Source organism: Crocodylus porosus, unplaced genomic scaffold (genome assembly GCF_001723895.1).
Source record: "Crocodylus porosus isolate Cpor-Errol unplaced genomic scaffold, CroPor_comp1, whole genome shotgun sequence".
NCBI classification, from domain to species: domain Eukaryota; kingdom Metazoa; phylum Chordata; order Crocodylia; family Crocodylidae; genus Crocodylus; species Crocodylus porosus.
In genome coordinates, this window is record NW_017728912.1 from 13,325,289 (window position 1) to 13,346,838 (window position 21,550).

Consider the following 21,550-nt stretch of genomic DNA (forward strand, 5'->3'; position numbering starts at 1 on the left):
GGGTGACCACCAGGATCTGGGGGAACGTTTGTTCACCAGAGCGCCCCAAGGGATGACAAGGTCGAATGGTTATAAACTCCTGCAAGACCGTTTCAGGCTGGACATAAGGAAGAATTTCTGTACTGTTCGAGACCCCAAAGACTGGAACAGCCTGCCATCGGAGGTGGTTCAAGTGCCTACATTGAACAGCTTCAAGAGCAAATTGGATGTTTATCTTGCTGGGATCCTGTGACCCCAGCTGACTTCCTGCCCTTTGGGCAGGGGGCTGGACTCGATGATCAAGGTCCCTTCCAGCCCTAATGTCTATGAAATCTATGAAATTTATTTTAAGTAGTAAGTTTTATTTTTCTGTCCCCTCTTTGGAAATAAGTGCCCTGTTATTTTGATGTAGATATCCACTGTTTTATAAGTGCTAATTATTATGTTTTGTATTGATTTTTTTTACCTCTTTTATATTGTGTGATTACTGTTTTAGGCCTATATAAGTTAGCATAAGTCATGCCAGATTTCCATCTTGTAATGTCAAGCCTCCATCTTATCCCCATGCCCAGTTGTGTAACTCATAACTCACACCTACCCCTTCTATGTAACTTGGTTCCTGAATTAATGGGGATGAATGAGGGTGCTTGAGAGACAATGGCAGTAGGTCTAAAAATAGCTTCCTCTGAATGACCAAACCATCGACACCAATACCTGGACCAACGACCCAGTCCTTGGAACCACCCTCACCATTCAAGAAACAAAAGATGAGGCAACCCACCACTGTGCCAAGGCTGCACATGCTTAGTAAGAACACCTGGAGCCCTCTGGAACAGGACTGACATTGCCTGGACATGCCCTCCCCATAGGAGATCAGAGGTAGTCTGCCCCATAAAAGGGGTAGTGAAGACTGACGTCCTGGGACACTGTCTCCATCTGGACCAGCACCATGCCACACCACCTATCCACCCAGAGGCCCCCCTCTGGCCGGTGACCCCCCTCTGGATAAAACCTACTGGACAAGGACCCCTTTCCAGCCTGGATAGGTAGCTGTCACCCCCAGCCTCTCTTCAACCAAGGACTTAGGCTCTGTTTCTCTTCCCTACCTGGACTCCAGTGCTTCCACTGAGTCTGTTTCTCCTGCTGCCATTGTGAGTGCTTGTGTGTCTGTGTGCATGTGTGAACCAATAACTTCATGGGGCTGTGCAGTGTGTTGTCTGTTTAATAAACCTGTTATTTGGACCCCTGAGTTGAGTTTTGCATTACTATGGTTCAGCCCTGCTCCAGTCTCTGCTCCTCGCCCCTCTAACTTCTGTCTCATTTCTCCCTCTCCTGCTTCTGACTCTTGGCCACCTCCAACACCTGTCTTGAGCTCTTCTCTGCCTCCAAACCCCCTGTTTTCTTTGCCACTGTCTTAACCCCACTGCCTTTTCCCCTGAGCAACCAGGTTTCTGCCTCAGTTTCTTTCCTGGCTGTCTCCTCCTTGCCACCACTTATCTGCCCATCCCCCAATATCTCAGCTGTCTGCCTCAGTTTCCAGCCCCAAGCTCCCAGGTTTCTCTCTTTCCTGTCTGACTCCTCCTTGCCGCCAGGCTTTTTTTTTTTCCTCCCATTCACCAGTGACCTTGAATAATCCTGGGGCCACTTGATCTTAAGTAAACCCAAGTCAGTTCCTCAGTCAGCTTCTCTCTAGTCCAGTGGTTCTAATCCCGGTTCTGGCAACTTTAACTCTCTCTCACCTTAACCTTTCCCCAAGTACCCCAGGCACACACATACATACCGTATCATCCAAGTTATGGACTTACTGATGTGTAGGTGGGTTGTATGTGTGTGAAGTGGTGACTATGTGTGTGTGTGTATATATATATATATATCATTGTGTGCATGATATATGAATTAGTGATCTGTGTATATATAACAAGTGTGTGGGTATTGACAATTTAATTTTGTTTCATTTTTAATGTGTAGTGTGTATGTGCTTGAATTGGTGATAGGTATGCATGTGCCTAGACTGTTTTGGATGTGTATGTGCCTAAGCTGATAGTGTGTGTGTATGTGTATGTATGCACCTAATTGATTTGTGTGTTTGTATATGTGCAATTGTGTCACCCTCCTGTCTAACAGCACAATATTGAGATCCTGAGAGTTGGCCTGACCCCAGCGGGCAACATGTTCACAGTTCAACCTTTAGATTTCAATTTATTCTATTCTGATTTCATATCTGGATAGAAGTCCATTGCTCAGAAAATAATGGATGGCTGCACATGTGTTGTAATTTGTTCCATGCTATAGCATTTTCAAGATGGTAGGAAGGGGGCATGAGTGGTGGGAAGAAGATTACATGGGCAGATAACACTCTTTCACTGCCATTATTCTATTCAAGGAATAATATGCTCAGTTTCATGTAGCCATCAGCTTTATCTTTTTATATCACTCATAGGGCACGTCTACTTGGTGCCCTATCATGTTGTTGTTACCGCTCATGTTTTAGTACTTCATTGAAAAAAAGAGAAGTTACCTGATCAAAAGAGTTTTTAATTTGGGGGCCCAATCCTTTACTCTGAGGATTACTTCTGAATCATGGCTGAATTACAAAAAGACAACACAAGACTTGTATCACTCAACTCCTTCCAAAGATATTTATCCCATCTTACATGAGTAGCATTTTGTAGGACTTGACTGTTAGGTAAAATTCAAATAAAGGAAGCAGGAAAAGGGATATCAAATAATTTTTTTGTACTTGTATTTGTGACATAGGTTATTACAATACAATAGTATAGTTTAATGTGAATGAAATTAAGGAACTATGTGATGTAGCATAAAAGCAAGTGGGGAAGATATTTTGCAGAAAGTAGTGACATTTTAAGTTGGACTTAATCTAGAAAACTGAAAACATACCCCATGTTGGATGAAGATTGTTATTAATAACATTTTATTTGACACCCTACGCCTAAAACAATAACCCTATCATAAATAAGGTTTGTCACTATAAAACAAAATTTTCTAAGATTTTTTTAAATAACTCAATCAAAAATGAGACATGGAAAATGAAGTAAACACTTAAAATAAAAAAATATGGAAACCTTATCAAAAGCAGAACCAAAGGTGAGATATGTTTGCAGAAAAGACCTTGATATTAATTTTACATGGAAGGCACCCAGATTCCATAGTAAAATACAGCAATATGAAGCCCTAAGAAAGATACATTTCATAATAATTTTTTGGAGGTTTATGTATTATTTGAAATAATTTTGTGTTTCATTTTTCTTTTGGAATTGGGACTGCACTGACCAAGGTCCTGATTCTAGACTAAGGCAGACTGATATTGTTGTAGTTATACCTAGGACTATACTAAGGAGCTGAATATCTAATTGACAACAGATTATTATTATTATTACATATGAGGTTTGTCAATATTATGGTAAGTTGTATGCAATTAAACTGAGAAATTGAGGTCATTTGGTGGTCGACAATTTAAGATTGTATTACCCTTCACAAACTATATAATATATAGTACCATATCATTCATAAGGGTTATATACTCTTTTCCAGTTTGTTCAAAGCGTAAAGATGCTTTTCAGATCACTTCTAGCCACAAGGAATACCAACACACAGGCTATATACAGATATTCACTTTCTCCCAGGAGAGTTGCTGCTCCAGAAAAAACCCCCGGGCAACAACCAGGATTAAATCACTCCCAGGAGAGTTCCTCCTGGGACAGTGAATAACTGTACACATTCTTTTGCCAGAGAAGCTACAGCATAATCCTCCACCATGCCAAGGATCTTTGCTCCTCAGCCCTCCCCCTAGGAGACAGTGGCTGCATCTACACAAGACACTGACTGCTCAGTCATTACTGTACAGTGATTTAGTAACTGTATAAACTTGTATTTGTATAAACAAGTACTAAATCACCATGCAGTAACTGGAGTTACTGCACAGTTGCACCAAAGAACAGCTTTTTGTGATGCTGACTGCACAGTAGTATAGCCACACAAGGCTACTGCGTAGTAGTCATGGGATACTATAGAGTCAGCACCTGGTGTAGCTGCACCCTGTGTCACTTGCTGGACTCTGCTGTTCCAGCTGAGCAGGGAAAATAACATGTCCCCTTCACAATCCCTACACTGTGCTGAAGGGAGGCACAGGCAGCTTGGGTCAGCCAGTCAAGGCTGCACTGTGCACAGCTGCATTCTGTCTCTTGGTGGTCTAAGGGAGCCTGAAGATGAAGATGAGATGTCTGCACAGGGTCCTTCTGGCTGTGCAGCAGAATGAATACACACCAGAAATCTATCCAAGACAAGAATACCCAGTTACATTTCCCATAAGAAAACCACTCTCTCTCTAGTGTCTCAGTTCTAATCCTCAAAGGGAAATTATGAAACACCTTTGGGTTTGATGCTTCTCCAGAGGAATGTCCTTGTTGTGTGACAGCCTTTTTAAGATGTGTGAGATTGGTGAGGTGATTTCCCAAAGAACCTTTTCTGCCTATGTCCTTAGACCAATGCGGCTACAACCTATACTCCTGTATCAATTTGGGCAGGCTCACTTGTAACAAGAAGGCCCTTCTTGCCTGCACACTGTCATTTTGTGAATTTCTTTTTCTTTCTAAGTATTGGCAGAGACCTAGCATACACATTGCATAGGCATGGTGGCAAGGCTCTGAGCAAGCCAGAAAGCTGAAATGGCTTTCTGTAGGAGAAACCTAAAAACTGCATCTATATATCAATTGAGCTAAGTGTCACTAAAGAAAACAAAGGAGCTAAAATATCCACTGCAAAGACTGTAAGAGACAAAAAAGCCAAGATGCATTGAAAACATGACCGTAAATATATCCTGGTGAACACATTCCCCTTTGATTAAAAACTATTTCCCAGAGTAAACTTCTCATATCTGTCTAAAATTTATGCTAAATCAGTCTACTGCATCTAACCTAACTCATTTATGCCCAGTGGCCATTAATCCTCACTACCTCACATTTGCATTTATTGATTAAGGTATATTTATTTTTATATTTCATTTGTCCCACCTTTGCCCTAGCATTCTGTATTTTATATTTTATACCTTTTAACAAATGTGTGTGTCTTTAAAGTAAAATCATACCATGTATTATTAGAACTATTATTGTAAGAATGCATTGGAATTGTAATCACTGGAATTGCATTGCTGCATTGGGGCTGGTTTTCTGAATGAATGGGAGCGAATCTAAGTAAGTGATTGAATAATAGGTGTAACTGCCTGTAGTTACAAGTGAATGAGCAGCAATTAACAGCTCTGAGGCACAGACTGACAGGAGGAAGGTATCCGATTTAAGTTAATGGATGCTGGAGACTGATTCCTGGAACTGAGCACCCACTCTATTGATTATTCCTGTAACTTGTTGAATCAATCAAATCAAGGATGGACTCCTGAGACTGCATCATTGGGTAGAACCCACAGTGACTGTGACTAACAAAACCCAGGTGGGACAGTGACCTCTGGACTGGGCAGCCAAGATGATGCTGGGGGATCACAGAAGTCTGCCTGAGAAGAAATAAAAGGCAGTAAAGCTTGACCCTCAGTAGCACCATTTCTTCCAGCACTTGACTTACTGAGACAGAAGGACAAGCAGGTGACTGCCTTCTGGAGAAGACACCAACTTAGAGGAAGCTGACCATCAGCAGCAGGTCTGCAGGGCCTCAGATAGATAGATATACTAATAGCAGTGCTTTTGCAGTCACTATAGCAACCACTATACACTACACTACATGGGGTTGAATGACATGGGTTTGAATGAGTGAGGTGAATGTGTGTATATGTGTTAAGGTGACCCGTACCCATCAAAACCCTCAAAGGTGCACATTTATAATTGTATTGTAACTTAACATCCTGTCTAATAAATTAGAATTTATGATGATTCTGAGAGTTGGTCCTTTTGTAGCCAACATACTCTATATGCTGATAGGGTTGGACTACCTCACCAGACTGAAACTGTGCTGTCACTTTTCAAACTTTGAATTACAACATGTCTGAATGTCCTCTTCATGCATTTAATGGAACACTGTTGGAGCTACACCAAGGGTGGGCAATTATTTTGGGCGGAGGACTGCTTACTCAGTTTCGGCAAGCTGTCGAGGGCTGCATGGGTAGCCCTGCCCTTGACAGGTGCCCCACCCCTGTTCACCATCTTGGGATCAGGGTCTAATGTTTTGGGACTAATGTCCCAGGGACAGCACCAGTGGGGCCCAGAGCGGGGTGCAGGCTGGCAGGGGTCAATGGAGCCGGGCTGGGCTGCACCAGCAGAGAAAGGGGGGAGCTGGCCAGGCTCCATAGAGCCCCTGTCAGCTAGGACCCCACACTCCTGCAGCCCTGCTCTGGGCCCCGCTGGTGCTGGCCCCAGGACACTGGTGTGGGCCACATGCTCCCACTGACTCCTGCAGCCACTCACTCTCAGTGCCCCCCTAGCCCCACGGTACAGGTGGGGGGCAGCGTGCAGCCCCAACCCTGTGCTTGCCAGCAGGGAAGGAGCTGGTGCTGAGGCATGAGGAAAAGTGGCCCCTCCCCACCCCGTAGCCGGCGCTCCCTGCTGCAGCTCATGCGGGGCTGTCCTGAGCAGGCACAGGCAGCCCCATGGGGGCTGTGAGCAGCTGCAGCGTGGGGCAGCATGCATAGGGTGGGGGAGGGGCCACTTTTCCCCGTGCTCACTATCAGCTTGTAACCCGGCCCTCTGCTAGCCTGGGCCCTGCACTGGCTCCAGTCTCATCCATCAGGGCTGTGCCACAGTAGCAGAAGCTGCTTGGTGGGGAGGAAAGTGCCCCCCCTTGCCAGGTGCTGTGGGACAAGGGTTGATCCCTGCTGCTCCCCACTACCCTACACTGCATGGGGGGCTCTGCATGAGCCCCCCACCCCCTTTGTTCCCCCAGTCCCCCCATGGGTGCCTGGGCCAGCTCTGGCCCTTTAAGAACCCCCCCCCAGATAAAAACCCTGGACTCTCCACTCCTGCTGACAGGGGGGGCAATCCCTGCTGTCCCCCAATGCCCCACGCCCCATAGGGGGATGTTTCACAGCCCCCCTGAAGCCCTGGGGCCACTGCAGGAGCAGTGAGTCCCCCGGCTTTTCTTGTTTGTTTGTTTTCTTAAAGGGCCAGAGCTGGCCCAGGCAGGGGGTGGGGGTTGGGGGACTCATGGCAGAGCACCCCACACAGCATGGGGCAGTGGGGATTACCGCCCCTGCCCAGCAGCACCCAGTGAGCACCGGGCTTTTTTTTTTAAGTATTGAGCCAGGGTAGCCGGGGCCAGCTATGGGGGAGCAAGGGGGTTGGGGGGCTGGCAGAAGTCCCCCCATGGTCCCCTCCCCCAGCCCTGCTTTCCCGCCCCTAGTATATATCAGCTTGGAGTAAGCTGCAGCTCCCTGCTGCAGCCACTGGGGACTGCCTGAATCAAAGCTCTCTGAATCTGATTCAGATAGCTTTGAACTGATTTGGACCTTTAAATTGGTCCCCTGATTCAGTTCAGATTCAGACTTAGTCACCGAATCCAGCTGAATCTCCTCTGAATCGAATCACCACCGGAAGCTTCGCATGGTCCTAGCATGTACCTCTGCTTATATCACTGTGTATATATGTGGTCAGCATAAAATGCATCCTTAAAAACACATTAATATTAGGGCAGATTTCAAATGTATTTTAATTCCTCAATACAGACAATGCAACTGTTTCAAGACATGCTTCAAACACATTTTTAAAATGGTTTTTGATATGAAAGGAAGGCAAAGCAGTGGCAATGTTTTATTGAGGGGCCACAGTAGTACTTGAAACCCACAGGCACAGAAGAACCACATTTTCTTCGGTTTTACCCAAGTAGTGCAGTGTATTTGAATAAGATTAGGGGAGTTAGAATATGGTTTAGAAAGTGCAGCCATATGACCAGTATTTCTGGCTCCTCAACAATAAAATTAGAAATCAAGCAGATACATACACACACTGAAGGACAGTATTATTTGCTCTAGTTTTAAAATTAGGTTTATTTTTTGCTGGTGAATATCACCAACCTTCAGTTATGTAAATGAGTGCACTGTTGCCCTACCAACTCCCCAGCCAGACAGTGAAACAATAGCACCAAAAGAGGTGTGAACTTCCCACCCATTCATGAGTTGTTCATTTTATAGCTTGGTTGGGTTTATTTACATGTTAACACTATTAAATAGTAAGCAGGAAAAAATAAAATAAAAGCCCCATATATGTGTTAAGACAGCTGGGCTCTGTTTTTGGATTTTGACAGTGAAGACATACAAGACAAAACAAAACCCAACCCAGATGTCCCGTGCCAGCTTAGTGGAATTAGGGAAAGAAAAAAAAGAGAATAGAATAGAAAAGAAAAAAAGTATTTCTAAACTGCTTCTTCTAACCTTTTATCTAGATTTAATGGACACATTAATTCAATTGATGTGCAGTTTAGCCAGTCGGCTTCAAATGAATGCCTTCTACAAATGGTAGGATTTGCTTGTTTTTTCCTCCCCTTCTGCAGACACATTAACACAGATGTAAGCTTTTTCCTTCTGTTCTCTTCCTTCCTACAAAACCTGTAATATTTTAGCAAATAATGAAATGTACCACATGTCCTATAAAAGTCCAGGAGAAGCCACTGCTAGCTATACATTTGTTTTGCTTTTATTGTTTAATTTTTAACCTGGTCATTCTTTTACTGTAGTTATCTTTTGTTATTGCTAGCCAAATATTAGTATGCAGAAAAGTTCTAAAGGTTATTTAAGAGCATATGGCCATACTTTTTTTTAAGTCATAATTTATACAATTTGCATAATAGTTTTCCTTTCCTGTAGTTTGGGTATGAACCCCCTCTGAAAATTTTAAAGAACAGAAAAGGAGAAATATTGAGAGAGATTCTACTAAAAAAAGGGGGGGGGGTGAGAAAAAAAATGGAGAAAAGAGCAAATATGAAAGTGAGGAACAGTAAGAAAAGACAAGTAGTGGAAGGCCAGTCTGACATTTAAACCTGGGATCTTGGCTGGTGCCCATGGCAACTTCACTGACAAGTTGGTAAAAGTATTCTTTCCTTTGATTGCTTTCAAGGATAATCCTTACTTCTTTTTCCTGGGAACCATGACAGATTTTTTTCTCTTTTGGGGATGATGCAGGACTTTCTTTTATAATGGATGTAATAAATAATGGAGTATTAATGTCTTTTTGGACAACTTGCTGGGAAATGTGTTCTGCTTAAAGACACATTTTTGTGCTTATATATAAACAAGGCATTATGTTCGCTCATGCCTGAGAAACACAGGTATCTTCAAGGTTGCTTTCTTTCAAATATTTATGCTCTTTTAAACATTCTAATCAGAATCCAGCATTAAACAACATTAATTTCAGGGAAACCACCTTGCAGTACTTCATTGAGCTCAGCGTGTGGTATTCAGACTTTTTCAGTTTAAATAAGACTTCCATTCAAGACTGTCATTCAAGAATCTCAGTGCATACCATTGTAAAGAGAGAGAGAGATGGAGAGAGTATATGCATAGTAATACAGAGTTGTGGTTTAAATGCAATATCTGTTTACACCAAATTCAGAGCTAAAAGAAAGTTAGCTTATTATTTAAGAAATATATGACAAACTGAAGCAGTAACGTGTGACCAAACACAATGAACACTTCAGCTTGTACCTGGAGCCCTGCAATCTTATGCAAATGACATCCATTTAGCAGATCCAAATGCAGGCTTGAGTCTTTTGGCTGTAATGAATCATAGGACTAAAGGCTGAATGGCTACCTTCCCTTCTGAGGTTGGGAAAGAGCCATGATCCTCCAGGAACTCTCATTTAAGTTAAAAAACCAGAGAGAAAGAGTTAGTTTTGGGAGACAGAAGTATAAGGCTTGTGGATCTTGGTGTTAAATTCAAGAAAGCAAGAGATTACCTGGATCCTGGATTTTGATTCAGGACCACCTCTAATATCAAATTTGTTTATTTTTAGTGTTCTGTTAGTGATATATGATAAGTATTTAGAATAGCTCACATCCCATATAAAAAAGCCAAACCAAAACCAACTATCAAACAGAACAATATGTATCATCAGTTTCCTCCAAATAGAAGCTTTAATCTATCCTCTCAGGGATAGTCTAGAAAAATAGATAGGCTATGAAACAAACCCAGATAGGTGATGAAAGGTGCCCCCCCGCCTCCTCCCCACCTTCCACAGCCTTGGCACCTGTCCCTCTCTGCTTCCTCTCTTGCCTCCCCTCTTTCCCCTCTCCCCCAACATCTCCTCCCCACTCCCCCTGCAGCCTCTGCTCCCCCCACCCACCCTTGCTCTGAGTTGGCGGGCTCCATCTCTGTTCTAGCCTGGGGCACTGAGCACAGTCCCAGGCCAGCCCCCATAGCAGCTGTGTGGGCTGCTTACTGCTTCTATGGGGCTGGTCTGGGGCCAGGCTGAATGCTCGAGGCTGCAGCATGGATGGAGTCTGCCTGAGCAAAGCAAGGGTAAAGGGGGGATGGGGGCAGGCAGCAGCTACAGCTATGTCCCTGAAACCAGGTAAGAGCTGGAGCCCAAGCATCAGCAGCTGCTTGCCCTACCCCCCCATACTCAATTTTGAGTGTTGCTGTGGAGAGCTCAGTGAGCACCTTCTCTAAGGGCCAGATCCTATACTACATGTTAGGTGCATAAGTGAACTTAGGCTCAAGAAAATACATCCCATAACAAATATGTGAAACTCCTTGCCATGAATCATAGGAACATGGAACTGGAAAAGGAATTATTGGTCCTTAAATTCAGTCCATTGCTATATCAAGTACTCTATACTTGTAGGCATCGGCTTGAGGCCAAATACTTACTGAGGTTGAAAAAGGACTAGGCTTCCATTCAATTAGATAATCTATAGATAGAATTAAAAAACATTAAAAAAAAAGAAGAATACAAGCCCTTGTATTTCTGGTGAAGATTCAAGAACATAATTACCAATACAACTCTCAGGTCACATAAATTCCCACTGAGGTCAATATACTACCCACACATATTGAAAGAGGTAGTTAACCATATTAACCTGAAGTTAGTCTATAAGGAATTTAACACCTTGCCCTGCCTTCTGCCTCACATACTGAAGGTTAGGGTGTGCTTAAATATCTCACCTCATTAAAGCCTCAGTCTCCAAGCCAACTGATAAGAGTTAGAAAATAAACTTTGAAGACTCTGGTGGCTGCCTGCTCTATAATAGCCCAGAAAAAGGTTTCTCTCACCTCCTGCTGAAGCATCTGGCACTGTGGCTACTGGCCAGAACAGAATATTGGACTACTAGAAGATAGATGTTGGGTCTAATCCTGTGCTGTTTCTTTGTACATGTGTTTCAAAAAATATATAATTAATTGCAGTAGCATAATTAAGGAGGCATGAACAGAGCACTAGCCTCATGTGTTGACTTTTGGGGCCAGTGTGGGTAAAAGTAGTAGCTGCCATACTACTAGACTGGGCATTGTCATGGACTTGAGCTGCTGCTCCATGTGCCATTGCCACCCACGGTGCAGAACTTCTCAGTTATGCCTCTAATTAGATGATAACTTAAAAGTACATTTGTTCATAAGGAGGAAAAGAAAAGATGGAATAAATAGCCTAAAGGAAGCAGATGGTGTAGTTGCTGTGATGGCCCATCAGAAATGTATTATTTCAGCTGGAGCACAAAATAAAGATGCCTCAGCATTTCTATTACTCATAAAATCAAATCTAACTGGTATGCAAAAAATCCACATTTTGTTTCTCTTTCAGGCTTTCTTGCTGTTACTTAACAACAACAAGTGACCAGATTGTGATGAATTAGCTTAGATAGTTCACTAATATTTAATTTAGTCATTCTAGCTGTTAGTGGCAGCTGTTAAAAAAAAGAAAAAAAGGAAAGAAAGAATGAATTTAAACATCTCTGTTCTTTGAAATACACATAAAAAAGATTGAAAGGTCATGCTTTCAAGGTATTGACCACAACCAAGAGAGTTAGAAACATTTTTATTTTTTAGGTTAACTAAAAGCAGAGATTCTCACCTTAACCACTTCACTCCAAGAGCTGACACCTTAAGAAAAATGTCAAATACTGTGAAACTCGCAATAACATCACAGGGGCTGGAAACATTGTACTGGAGTTTTAGGATGCATTTGTTAGCAGAGAAGCAGCAGTATGGTCTAGGTGATGGAGACCTTGACTGGGAATATAGAAATATTTTCTAAATATGGATCTGGCAGTATCCTTTGGTGTGACATTAGGCAAATCTCTGTTCCTCAAAGTCCCCTTCCTTCTCTTTCTTGTCTTATATAATTGAATGGAAGCCTGGTCCTTTTTCAACCTCAGTAAGCATTTGGCCTTAAGCCGATGCCTACAAGAAACAGGATTGTATCTATAAGTTTGTATAGCACCTAGTTCTAGCTAAAACCCCAGAAAGGAGGTTAAAGTGCTAGTACAATAATATGCAATGTACTTTTCAATTTTAATGAGGGTGAAAGGTACAGAAAGAAGACACTGATGTTGCCCAGGGTTCTAGCTATGCTAAAATGAGGGAGGCTGGCAGAGAATCACTCTTCACTCATCCCAGTTGCTTTGAAGGCAGAGGTATATATAGCAGGCTTTCAGTACAGCAAATGAGCATTTCTGAGAATCAGGGACTGTTCTCCTCTTGGCCTCCACATTTTGCTTGTTTTCTACAATTGGGAGCCAAGGAAAGTTCATGAAGACTGAAATGAAATGTAACATTTAACAACTAAATTATGTTTTTAAAGACAGATTTAAGACCTTTTAATATTGCTGAAGCTGCCTCATAGGTGAAAGTAAGCCATTAACAGTATGCGGCCTCTGGGAAAGGCAAGAGACGAGCTTTTCCACTATATTAAAATTGGGAGAAGAGAGTCGAGAATATAGCACACATCTTATTTTATCTTCCTACACAAAAAGCTTCACAAAAATACCAAATTGTTTACAGGGTAAGGAAACTTCATTTTTGAAAGCAGAATATTAATTAAAGTTTCCTGTTTTTTTTAACTGTATATTTCTTTTTGTAAGAAAATAATCACTAAATCACATGCATATCCTTTTATCAGATTATTCTCTATTACAGGGGTGTCCAACCTTTTTGAATGTGGGGCTGGATCATGAATTTTTTATCACCCGGTGGGCTGGTGAGCCATATTCAAAGACCTCACAGGAAGTGGTATCACATCAGGAAGTGATGTGATGTGACCTCTGACACCAATGAACTTGACAATGAAATGGGTCTGGAAATGTGGTTTAAAATCCAAAACAAAAACAAATAAAAGCAACAATGAAATTATACCAAACACTTGACTAAAATAAACACTTTCACTTCTCAATGAATGAAAGAAGCATAATGCAAGTCAACAGATCAAATGTCGAAAAGATATCAGTCAGAGTGGAAACTAATCAAAGCAACAAAATATGGGCATTTTTGAGAATAATCTTCAAGATTTACTTTTATTGAATTAATAACTTGCTAGTAATACATCTTTAACAAGTAGTAACAAGTTGAACCCCCAATCCTGCACAAAGAGAAACAGAAGCAAACACAATCCAAACACCAGACAGTATTTTTACAGACCTGGTGCCCGGCCAGCCTGGTGGCATGCTCGGGTTGACATGGTGCTGCAAGAACTGCTTGGCTACAACCGGGTTGACTTGGTGCTGGAGAAGCCACAGGGCCAGGCCGGGGTTGACCTGGGGCCTGTTCGGCCTGCTGGTGCCACGCCTGGGTTGACGTGGTGCTGCAGGACCCACCTGGGCAGAACCGGGTTGGCACCAGCCAGGAAAAGCAGCATGCAGCTGAAGCCAGCTTCCCATGTGCTGCTGGGGACAGGAGAAGGCCGGCCAGGTCTGCACCAGCCAGCAGAAGCAGCGGTGGAGCCGTGTGCCACTCGGGACTGACCGGTGCAGGCTTGTCCCGTCCCGAGCGGCACACGGCTCTGCTGCCACTCCTGCTGGCTGGTGCAGACCTGGTCGGCCTCCTCCTGTCCCCAGCAGCACATGAGAAGTGGCCCCCTCGGGGACTTGTGCGTGGGTGGCTGGGCCCAGAGAACCGCAGTGCCTGGGGGGAGACTGGCTGGGAGAGCAGGCGCCACCTTGCTGTGGGGCAGGGCAGGGCAGGGCAGTGGGGCTGGCTTGAAGCGGGCGGGTGAGGAGGCAGGTGCGGGTCAGCAGTGCCAGCAGCCGCTGCATGGCCTCCTCCACGGGGCCACTCCAACAGTGCAGGACACAGGCTCGTGTCGGGGTGGTGAGGTGAGGGCAGGAGCACGGGCGCTCCCGGACATGCATCCTCCCTGCCAGCGACTGGTGTGTTCCTGGCCTGCGAGCAGAGCCGCTTCTCCATCACCTGGCGGCAAAGTTCTCTTATGAAGTCTCCGTCCTGCACCTGCCCCGAGCCTCCTTGGAGCGGGCGGGACCGCTCAGCAGCCGCAGCCAGCGCTGCCCCCGGCCGGGGAGGGGTCCAGCCCTGCGAGGGACCTGGCTGGGCTGCGCCACGCTGACGTGGTACATGTGGGAACCTTGTCCCTTCCCCAGCCCTTCAGCAGCCATTAGGAAGCTGCTGAGGGGCTGGGGGAGGGACAAGGGGTGGGAACGAAAGTAAACCATGTTTACTTTCATTTCCCATTGCAGCACCACGGGCCACAGAAAATGCCTCGGTGGGCTGCATGGCGGCCCGTGGGCCATATGTTGACAAGCCTGCTCTATTACATCATGTCATTGGTCATGTCTGTGACATGTTAACATTGTTCTTGGAGTATTGCCTCTGAAAGATAATACTTTTATTACTAGCATTCAAGAGCAGGAAAGAAAAAAGCTTCACACCCCACTGAAGATATAATAAATTGGCACAGGTATTATGCTATATAGGTGGCTCAGGGGTTGATATTTAGAGATATCTGAGAGCTACCTATGGCAATTGTATTATTAAAACATTGTATTTGGACCCTGGAAGAATATATTGTTTGCTGCTGCAGTGAGCTTTAAGCTGCATAACAAAATTGCTTCAGAATAAGCTACTTCCAGATTTGTAGTCAGTTGAAGTGTTGGATTTAGGAGCTGTTACTGCCACAGAAATCCAGGTGTGACAGGAAACCAAAAGCAAGTCGGCATTATGCTGCAAATTTCCTTTTTTTTTTTTTTTTCTATTTCTGAGCCAGTTATGCATTTCAAAAAGTGGGTATTATCTTTACAAAACAAAACAAAGGCTTCCCATGAGCAGAATCCTCTAAAGATGAACAGTAAATGAGCAGAACTTCTGACTCTAATGGTAATAGGAAAAATAAAGCCCTACAAACTGCGGCATGTGGAGACAAGTGTCCACCCATGAGGACTTCATAAAGCTGGCTACTGATTCTGCCTATTAACAAGTCAGCCCAGAAGCTGCAGGTTGTCTCATTGGACACCAGCTGGCCACAAGTGAGGTCCCAGGAAAATTGTCACCGTCAGCTAGTTTCCAGTCCTCAGGGTACTGCAGGTGACTTATTTCCTACAACTGCAGACTCACTGACCTCTGAATAGCATAAAAGAAACAAGTGCGAGTGCCAGTTTCCTCACTGCATGTGGCACCTGCAAACAGCCTTGTCATGCTATAATGGTCTCAGACTCAATTTCTTAGCAAGTGGCTGCAGGTGTCCTTTTGCCTTTAGAGCTGGGACTGAAGTTTTCAGCTCTCCTAGGACTCAGTTGTTCTGTCTGAAATCTTTGTCAGATTTGTGTCAATTCCCCTGGCGGTTCCCTCCTTATTGTCTTCCTGCCTAAGGAGGCCTGCCAATCTGCACCTCTCTCTCCTAGAAAGAAAATGCTTTCCATTCTCTCTTGACAGGTCTCACCCACTCCACTTCATGTCTGTTCCCTTCGTAGTCCTCCAGCTTCAGCTGCTCTACTGTGCTTTACCTTATTTTCTAACTGTCCCTTGATGGGGGAAGGGGAGTTCAGCTATTATGGACCAGTGATATATTTTAAAACTATTTCACACTTTCAGTGAATGTCTTAAATGCAAACAGGGAGAAAAGAAACAGCAAGATGTATAAACATTGTTAGCAAGACTCCAAGGACTAGATCTGATATCACTTTGCACATCCACTAGCACATTCCTTGCCTTGAGTGCTGTTTTTGGCACACGTGGTTTGCAATTCTACTCCAGGTGGAGGGGGATGCTGATTTGGGCTTTGCTCTGGCTGTGCAGGTACACAGTGCCATACACTCATACATAGGCGGGGTATATCTCAAAATTGTTGGGGAGGAAATTATGGCTGAGAAAAGAAGAGGAGGTTTCTTCCATGTTTTCACCCAGCTCAGCTTTGAGGGGAGAATGGGTCATTCCTTATCTCTGGCTTGGTGACTAGTACACTTGGCTGAGAAGTAAGATGAAAGTTCAAACCCCATCTGGGTCTGGGGGGGGATGGGACTGAGAACTAGGCTGTCCCATTTCTTGCATGAGTGCCCTAACCATTAGGATATTGGATAAACCTTGGGAGAATTATTATCACCACTGTTTCTGGCAGGCACGTGTGCAAACAACCAGGCTACGAAGCTGGATTACTGCTATTTAAATGTGTAAAGTAAAATAGAATCTAGCTCAAACTATCCCAGGGAAGGGATCAGAGATACCTTTTGAACACAGTGTAAAAGCATATATCACCAATATGGTAATATGAATAAATATATTACTATAATGAAGTAGATGATGAGAGTGGTATGCCCAGTTCATGTGTGTGTATCTAGCACAATTAGGCATTCTTTTAGCTGTTGATTTAAAGATACTTGAGCAATTGAGCATCCTTTTCTAAAATTTCATTCAAACAGAAAAACTGATAGAGTATCTATGTCCAGCCGAGCTGAAGCAGTGCATGTACCAGGGAAAAGAACAGCAGTATAAATTTGCATTAACGCAACCCATGAAACACTTTGCAAACTTTGGGCTTGATCCTGCAAATCTTTTACTTGCATGAGTCTCACCTGAGACTATTCCCTTGAATAAGATTATCTACCTATTCCTTGCAGTATTTGACTTTACACATATTCAAAACTGACTCTAGCCATCAAAATACTGACATCTCTAGGAAGATATATGACTCAGTCTCAAAAGTGCTGAGTAGCAAGCAAGATCCAAAGGCAATGAGGAATTTCACTTCACCTGAGGAAAGTGTTTGGAAAATGCTAGGCAGGCTACTCATATTGGACTTTAGTTGTTAATACCACAGTGCAAACTTTATGTTTGCAAAAAGGGACATGTATTTTTTGGATGCATTTGAAAAAGATGGACTCTCCAACAGCATGGTGTCACCTAGCATTATTTAATAGCAATTTAGTAGCATTATGTGCAGCACTGATTTAGAAAAAGAATGAAGCTCCTATATTGCCATCATTAGGAAGCACTGGTTTTCTCTACAGGTCTCAAAGCTACAACAATATAAAGGGATCACAATCCCAGACTGTATAGGTTCAGCAATGAGTGGAAAGCAAGGTACATAGTATATTTACAAAACAGAAGTTTTAAAGGCAGGAACCTTTCAGTTTACATTGACAGCAGGAACCATCCTACCCAGTGCCTGTGGAAGATGCATCTTTAGCAGGAGCATTGCTAAAGAACAGGAAAACATGCTTTACATCTGACACTCCTGTACTGTACATAAAAATGTTAACTCAGGAGATCCTGATCTTGCCAACACATAATCCAATCAGTGGAAGGTTTGACATGCTCTTCTTTTAACAATATAACAGGCAGTAACTGGAATCTATTGAGTTTCCATCGGCTTGAATTCTCTGCAACTAAGACAGATAGCAGAAATGCAATCCTCCATGCAAACAGACTCCCTAATAAAATACTCATCAGTACTTCAAGTGAGCAGATTCAGTTAATTTGGTAGACTGGCATATCAGTTCTTTAACGAGATTTAGAAGTGCTTTAAAATTTTAGAAATCTCCTTTCGTAAGAAATAACGAGGGAAAGAGAATTGTGCTCCTGTCCTTGTCAGTCTTCAAAAAAAGATAATATTCCTAGGTAATTCTCCGTAGTGTAAGGCTGTAGATATAACACTTAATCTTCATCTGCTTTTTACACATCTGTGTTACTGGTTTATACTGCTCTTCTGTAAACATTCCCTGTAGGTCACCACAGATTTTTATGTTTCAGAACTGATTTATGAGCTCAGAGGTAGCTCCCTGCTTACGATATTCATATCCCTAAAACTGAAGTAAAACAGAGTGTGAGTGATGGATATAATTTCTTAATGGGATTTAAAGACTATTTGTCTATTTTCACTTTCCATTCCTCTGCACAGTCATAAATTGGTGCGAGATTGATTCAATGACCTAGATATTACTACTTTCACAACTTCGGTCATTTTCATCTCTTTTTGATCAAAATGTCTGCATACAGCAGGAGTTTGTCTTTTTCCCCCCTCATGCTGTAATACTCTACTCCAAATAAGAATTTGTACCATAATGCTAAGATGATCATGACAAACAGAAAGCTATTATTAGTTTACTAGATTTAAAATAATAGTCATAGCTTATGTCTAAAAATGATTCCTCACAGTTCCCGTGATAAAATTAGCTCACTTTGTCATCTGTTGATGTGTTCAATTATCTTGCAGTCAGATAAACTATGCTGTCTCACAAAGGGGATAAGCGACTGATTGAACAATTAGATTTAAGCAATGTCCTTTTTATGGTACCTTCTTGGTAAGAGGAAGGTATGGCTATCCCCCTCACTTCCTTTGGTTCAACACAGGCTGTGTTCCATCTCTCATCCATCTCTGAGTTTTTATAGATCACTCAACATAAAGCCATAGCCATAGGACTTAAAATTGTTTTCAAAGGGATCAGGAAGGAATTTTTGCCTTGATCTCTGACTGTTTCACTGCTAATTAGCTAGATCCATTATGGGTTTTTTCCCAACCTACCTTTGAAACAGTGAAGTCTTTTGGCAAGACTATCAAGCTACTGCTGTGATCCAGTCTGAGCACCAGATGACCACCTCCCTTGGAAAAGCCACAGAAAGAGCTCATTGGGTAGATCATCAGTGGGGATTCCTTTACACTGGTGATTCTCAAGGAGATCTGTAAGACTATGGTAAGTGGTGCGCAGCTAGTCTGTGGATCACACGGCCCTTACCCTATTTTAATTAAATGATTAATGAAAAGGATGTACATTGGTCTATGGGGAAACTTTGAGACCTAGGACATTTGGCCCTAAACATTTGGGAACCTTTCCTTTCCATCAATCTGCTGCTGGCAGAGATTTGCTTTCCCCTGGAACCCTCCAGGGAATTTTCACAGGAGAAAAAACCAACAGTAACAAGCCTTTTGTACTCCTTGAACCCTACGTAGGGCATATGAGAGTAGAGAAAACACTGTCCTACTGGCTACTGGATGCATTGCTGAAAAGGTGTGTCCTCCAGCTCTTCATTGCTTGGTATAGGATTCTAGGCTACTGTGGGAGGAGGATGGAGGAGACCAAGAGAGGGGTTACTGGATCAAGGTTTCTTCCCCCTGCTATTCCTACATTCAGTCTGATTATTGTGACTTTATGCACATAATGGATTTCACCCCAGGTGCATGAACATTCAAATTAATGACAAAACTTAACCAAGAAGCATAATGTGGGCTGTAGTTTATATGTGGGAAGAATAACATAGTAAAACTGACTGCGACAACCTGGCTTAAGTATTTATCACAATGGCTGCCAACCACCAAGCTGACATTTTTATTTTTTTAATTAATGTAACAGTTTTATTCTTTTAATTATATGGCAAAACAAAAATGTTCTCACTAAAAATAACTCTCATGCATGAGACATTAGAAAAGAGTGGATTAAAAGTATTACATGGCATAGCTTTCAGAGCTGCAGAAGTAATCATGATACGGAGAAGCAAGAAGAAAAGCTAATGTTGTTGGTCAAGATAGAAAATTTAATTGTGAAAGCACAGCAATCCAGGGGACTGTCTTTGAAAACAAAATGATAGAACAAATCACAAGAATGTGCAATAGTCATATGTAACACCATGGGACTGCCTACAAAAGGGTCAGAGGAAACGGCTACAAACTCCAAAACAAATCGCAATGAGAGTCCTCACTGAGAGTAAAAGTGACTAAGTGTCTGAAGTATCCAAATATTTTTTTTCCAGAAGGAGAGACTATGTCCCTATTTGCTTCAAATGTATAATTGAAAAATGAGTTTATATTTTAGTTCTCCCAGTGCCCCAGTAAATCATTTGGACCACAAAGAAATAGTAGTTTGGGGCTGATTGGAACACATCCCTTGCAGGAAATGACCGCACATAGCACCACCACAGAAAGCCAGAAAAGGAACCATCCCATCTTACTCATAATATGTTCCCTTCTTCCTCCGTGAAACAAGTAATTAGCATCAGCTCTTTAATGGGTGAAGATTATACTCCCCTCAGTCAACTCAGCCGTGTTGGATGATGCACTGAGGTGGAAGCCTTCCCCCCACCCCACCCTTCCTTGTACTGGTAACAGAAAAGCAGGGGAGGAAGTGGAGGAGAAGATGACAAGATCTCGCTCTCCCCTTTATGAAGAACAGTGTGTCCCCCTTCTCCCTGTGTGATACTGTAAAGCTAAGTCCATCTTAGACAGTTTAAAGTACCTTGTGAACATCTGTCTAAACAAATAAATTGTGCTTGAGAAAGCAGCAGATGGTGTTGTTCAGGTTACTGGTAACTAGATCCTGAAGAGCTATGTTTTAGTGTGCAAAAATAAATCTATACCATCTAAAAGTTTCACACATTTTTGATATAGCTAGTAAATAAACAAACCTGAATATGAATTTCACTGTGTTCATGTGACCATGTTTTCAAGCTAAATTGAATACCATGGGAACAGCACAAATGTAACTCTTTCCATTTGTTAAAAAATAAGTTATTTTTGGACAAAAGGCCGCATTCTCATGAGCAGGGGTATGCAGTTGCTGTGGGGAAACAAGCAGAGGCATAAAGTTGTGCTGCTGCTTTTTTTCCCAGGCACACACTCCTGCATGTGGGGTTAGCTCAGGGGAAAATGCTCCAGGTGGGGTAGGGCAGGTTGGGGCTAGCACCTGGGCTGGCCCCAGCAGCCTTACCTGGGGTCCTGGCAGCCTCCCAGGTCTCCAGTTGTGGTGATCCAGGCATGTGGAGCCTGGCTAGCAGCCAGGCTCTGGTTTGAGATGGTGCATGCTGCTGCCATGTGCGCTGTCCCACTTTTTTCTGGCATGGGTTGTTTTGAAACTGATGTCCCAACGTCCAAAAAACCACCATGCTACTAATTAGCAGTGCAGCAAATGCCTGCATGTGTGGTGCATGTGGTTTGCAGTGTTGCAGATGGGTCTGTGGCACTGCAAACTGCACATGTGTACTCATCTGGACATACCCTAACAGTACATAGGTAAACCACATATATTAAAAGGGATCCCAGTGATTGAATGAAATTTGTTTTCTGCTGCTAGTCACCAGAAAGGTCAGTTTTTAAAATGCTTATTTGGGTCAATGTCCATCGACTCAACTGGCTATGATTTCAGCACCTCTGTTTTAAAAACAATTCAATGTAAATAATGAATAATCTCAATTGAACC